General features: G+C 48.5%; 1 pseudogene; it reads left to right on the forward strand.

Moving 5' to 3' along the window:
• Nucleotides 716–1,566, forward strand: LOC102181117 (annotated as a pseudogene).

A 5,542-nucleotide genomic window follows, 5' to 3' on the forward strand; every position in this document is an offset into this window, starting at 1 on the left:
TATCCCCAGGCACAATTGGTCCGTTTCTTGCTCTATTCTCACAGGGCATCACTGTGATGAAACTCACAAAAAACCCTTGATAAGACGCCAGCTGGGTGCAGGTGTTTGTCCACAGAGCCCAGGAAGCTGATTGTGGTGACCTGACAGCTGGACCTACAGTTAGCAAGCTTTTTTCTGTGTTTTTGCTATTTTGTTGATTTTTTTCCTTTTTCTCGTTTTTATTTTTCTCTTTTTCCTTTTGTCTTTTTCTCATTTTTTTAAATTTGTGTCTTATCATTTTTTTCATGTTTAGTTTCTCCTCATTTTTTCCCCATTTTTTCCCCTTAGTTCTTTTTCTCATTTTATCTTATTTTTTTTTTTTTGTTAGTGTTGTCAGTCTTAGTATAGCGAGTATCATTGCTATAGTTAGCATAGTTGGTATAGCTAGTAGTTTGTTAGCATAGATAATATAGTTAGTGTTAGCACTGTTAGCATCCTTGGTATACTTAGTGTAGTATAGTTAATAGTTTACTGGCATAGTTAGTGTTAGCACTGTTAGTATAGTTGTGAGCATTAGGATAGATTTTAGCACTGTTAGCATACGCAGTCTTGATACAACAGTTCGCATTCTTAGTGAGGGCTTAGCGATAGTGAGTATAGTTAGTGGTACAGTTAGTATAGTTAGGTAATTAGTATAGCTTAGTGGTAGTTAGTATACTTAGGAATCCAGGACCTCATGGCCATCTCCGCTAACAAGATTGCTCGTATTAAGCACTATGAGATCCTTGGCACAATTGGTGAAGGCCACTTCGCCAAAGTGAAGTTGGCCTGGCATGTTCTGACCAAGGGACTGGTAGCCATCAAGGTCATCCAAAAGACAAATCAGAGCCTCTCCAGTGTCAAGGAGCAGTTTCGAGAGGTTGACAGCCTGAGAACTGAAAACCACCCAAGTCCTGGGAAACTAGTGGAAGTGATTGAGACTGAGGAGACTCTGTTTATCGTAATGGAGTACGTCAGCGAGGCAGACTTGCAAACCTACTTGGAGGCCAAAAGCCGCATGACGGAGGGGGAAGCCCAGGGCCGTTCCGCCAGCTGGTCTCAGCTCTGCAGCACTGCCACCAGCGGGGCATGGTGCACCGGGATTTGAAGCTGGGCAACCTCCTCCTTGACGCCAACAACAACATAAAAATCTCAGACTTCGGCCTTAGCAACCAATGGTGCCCAGGAAAGAAGCTAGACACTTTCTGCGGCAGCCCTGCATTCATGGCCCCAGAACTCTTCCTGGGGATGCCTTACACAGGCCCAGAGGTGGATGTGTGGAGCTTCGGCGTCATCCTGTACACCATGGTAACTGGATCCCTCCCCTTCGGGGGACAAGATTTCCGGGAGCTGTGGCAGTGTGTGCTTAGGGGGCAGTACCATGTGCCCAAATACCTACCCAATGAGATAGCAGACTTACTAGACAGAATGCTAACGCTCAAATCTGCCAACCGAGGCACTTTAGATGACGTTGGGCAGCATGCATGGGTGAACATGGGCCAGGAGGAGCCCCTTCCGCCAGCCTGTGAAGAGCACTCCCACCCGTGATACCTCCTGGGTCTCGGACCTCCGCCTCTGTCATGTAGCCTTGGATTCCAAGGGGGTAGACAGGTCTCCCCAATCCATTATCAAAAAGAGTGGAGATGATACTGGGCTGGTGGAGGGACCAGATCCAGGGCTTAGATGTCCTCAGTGGTAGTGACAGCATGCAGCTGAATGAACCCAAGGTGAGAGCCCGCACCATCATTGTGAGCCTGGCCGTTACTTCCGACCTCATCAGCCAAGAACATACGCCTCCCGCCAGCCCTGAGGTGTCCATCCTTATTTCTGAGTGGCTTTGGGAGACCTTCAGCAGCCAGAAACCAGGAGTCAAAGGCGAAGACCTAGAGCCTGCCACTCCCCGACCCTGCCCAGAGGTGAGGACCGTCACCCCCAGCCCAGTCCCCTCCACCCACAACACCCAGGATGCGAGCAGCACATGAGCCACCGATCATGCTGGTGCCCACCACGCCACGTGCGGGACCAGGCTCACCTGTGCACCTGTGGCAGGCGTGACAGCAGCCACACCCGTGATACCAGCATTACCCGTGACGCCATGGACGCCTGCCACACCATCAGCACCTGCAACAACTGCGGTACCAGAGGAACCAGCCTCACCCGTGACACCTCCAGCACCTGTGATCCAGCCTCACCTGTGTTCCCAGCCTCACCTGTGAGGCCTGCAGCACCTGGGACACCACTGGTACTCATGACACCAGTGGCACCCGTGACACCCGGGGCTTCCGTGTCACGAGCCACACCTGTGACACCAACTTCACCTGTGATGCCCTAAGCACCTGGGACACCGCAGGTGCCTGCAACACAGATGGCACCCGTGGCACCTGCAATAACAGACTGGTGCAATAACACCAGTTTCACCTGTGACACCTGCCTCACCCATGACACCAGCATCATCCATGACTTCAGTGATGCCCGTGACGCCAGTGAACCCATGATAGCTATGATACCAGCAGCACCAGCCTCACCCATGACGCCTGTGGCACCCATGACACAAGGGGCACCAGGGACACCAGCCACACCTGTGACATCAGCCTCACCCATGACGCCCTGAGCACCCGGGACCCCACTGGGGCCTGCAACATACATGACACCCATGGCACCCGTGGTATGTGTGACACCAGGGTCACCCGTGACACCAGGGGCACCCGTGCACCAGTGGTGACCACGGCACCCACGATACTCAGGCTACAAACGTCACCCGTGGCACCAGGGGCGCCCGCGACACAGATGGCACCCACGGCAACTGTGATACACGTGACACCAGGGGCACCATGCCACCAGCGTCACCCGTGGACCCGCGTCGCCCACAGCTCTCACAGAACCCACGGCACACACGACAACCACAGCACCCGTGACGCCTGCAGCACGACTGTACTCATAACATCAGTGGCAAAGTCCCTGCAGGAACGCACTGCCTCCCGGATGTGCCTGATGAGGGAAGCTCCACCCTTGTTGGGCAGCTCGAGAACATGTCCCCAGTCACTCCCTTGGCCTCACCCAGAAAAAGAAGGGGGTAGCTGGGAGAATCTAGAGATGTCTATCCAAGTATCTTTGCTGTGGGCTGCCCAGCAAGAGGGCTAATAATAAAGTGATACCAGAAACAGCCAATGAATGACCTACCAAGCTCCCTGGGACCTGGTCATGTTCCCACCTAGATGATGGGATTCAAATCCAGCACCTCCACTGCCTTCAGGAAAGCCCCCTCTCCAAAACCCTTGCCAGCCTAGAGGATGCTCTGGAGTGGTCTGGGCGACCAGAAGAGGCACCACCCTGGCCTGGCTGCCCCTCCTGCCCTGCTGGCTGAAACTTCAGAGACTGGATTGTGCCCTGGAGCATGTCCCCCATCCCCCACACTCCTGTCTTTCATGTTGGTGAGGGAGGGGATAGTTATAGCCAACTCCTTGGTTCTTCTCTTGGTTCTGTCTTAATAAACTTTATGCTCCAGAAAGATGTATTGCACTGCTTTGCGCTCTCTCTGGTCAGAGAAGTATGTAGTTATGTCGTACTTAGAGTTAATGACCTAAGAATTAGTGCAATCATTCCAAAGAGCAAAAACTGCTGCCCTGCACTGCAGGGCAGACATGCAGAAGGAGTGTATTATCCCCCTGCATTGACATTACCTAATATTTTCAGAAGGGGCAAAGGAAACTTTTGGTCCCTGCCGCTAGGGCTAAAAGGATCAGGACGGCTGGGATAGGATAATAAGTCCTGTGAACCAGCCAGTGTGTGGTGTGGTCAGGTCCCTGTGCGGATGACCTTCCTGAACATCCTGCAGGAGCTGGGCTCTCTCCTTTGTAGGGAGTGACCCTGATGTGTGGCGTTTTTAAAGTTTTGATGTGGATCATTTGATGTGGACCATTTTATTGAACTAAATAAAATGACAGGTAGAGGAGAGGAATTCCGGCAGTCCTTGCACAAGTCGTAAGGAAGAGAGACGAATGAATCTCAGTCTGTGCCCTCTGGGTTTGCTCACGCATGTTCGCATGCTCATGCATGCAGACCTCCATGTTCTGTTTTACCTCTACCTTAAGAAGCTCTATGTGCCAGTTATTAAAATTATTAAATTATATATTAATTATATTGTTATTAAATAACAATTTAATATAATAAAGTTATTTAATTGTCATTAAATTATAGGTCCTGGGGTCTAATCTAGAACAATTCTTTAAAATCTGATTCTGCCATCTACTTAACAGCATAACCATGAAAGACTTGTTCATCCCTTCAGCTATTCAAAATGTGAAGATAGTATTTACTCTGAAGTGTCAAGTGAAAGTGAAAGTCACTCAGTTGTGTCCAGCTGAGTCGTGTCCACAGAACTCTCTAGGCCAGAATACTGCAGTGGGTAGCCGTTCCCTTCCCCAGGGGATTTTCCCAACCCAGGGATTGAACCCAGGTCTCCCACATTGCAGGCGGATTCTTGACCAGCTGAGCCATAAGGGAAGCCCAAAGTGTCAAGGTGAAGTTAAATTAAACAAGGCAGGTAAGGTAAGCTTAAGACAGTATGGTATAATAAATCATTGCTGCTAGTATTATACTTTTTCTAGCATTTGTTTATCAATGAAGACACCATTGCTTAGGGCTGGATAATTCTGCTCTATGCAAATCTTTCTAGAGTGTTTCTGCCCACTAAATACCAGCAACGTCCCCCAAGTCATTGGAACAAACCAAACTGTCCCCAGATATGTTCAAACATGGAGAGAGTACTATTATGCCTCCTGGTTGGGAACTTAGATAGCAAACTTCTTAAGGATTGGTTAATTTTCGTGTTCTCAGTCTAATACTGTGATGAGCACAAAACTCAATAAACACCCTCAACAGAAACGAGTAGAGAATGAATAAAGCATTATGACTTTATACATATGCTTGGAATGCCTCCATATTTATTTATAACTTTTGTCTTGTATATGGTTCTACTAAATGTCTAGGATCCCTCATTAAACTGCAGGTAGCTCCGAGGGGAAGTACTCTCAGCTGTTACTAACGTCAAGGTGGTGGACGCCAGCTGTGACAAAGGCCCTGCAGGAGGAGCTCACGGGACAGGAAACATGGAGATACAGGAGTGTTCAATACGAATTCAAAACTGAGAAGCTTTGTATGGTCTCTAATTGTATCGCTGCAAAAAATCTGTGCATAAAAATAACATGTGTGACAATGGGAGCCCAATGGGAGATACATCTCTTACCTCCATTTTATTCTAAAAGAAACTGAAACCCAAGGTCCTTTTCCATCTATCATCCTTTTTCCTCTTTCTTTCTTACAGAATTACACCACATCCCATATTTCTCTTTCCTCGGTAATCATTCTTCCTGAGAAACTAATCTGAAATTCTTTACTGAATACCAGTTTTTATTTAATTAGTCAAATTCTTGTCATAATTCCTTGAGAACTCACTCCCCAGGAATGAATGCTCAATGCTTTTACCCTCAACTCTCTAAAAGTCAGTGGACTCGTGAGCACTTTG

This window comes from Capra hircus, chromosome 14, assembly GCF_001704415.2.
Source record: "Capra hircus breed San Clemente chromosome 14, ASM170441v1, whole genome shotgun sequence".
Taxonomy (NCBI): Eukaryota; Metazoa; Chordata; class Mammalia; order Artiodactyla; family Bovidae; genus Capra; species Capra hircus.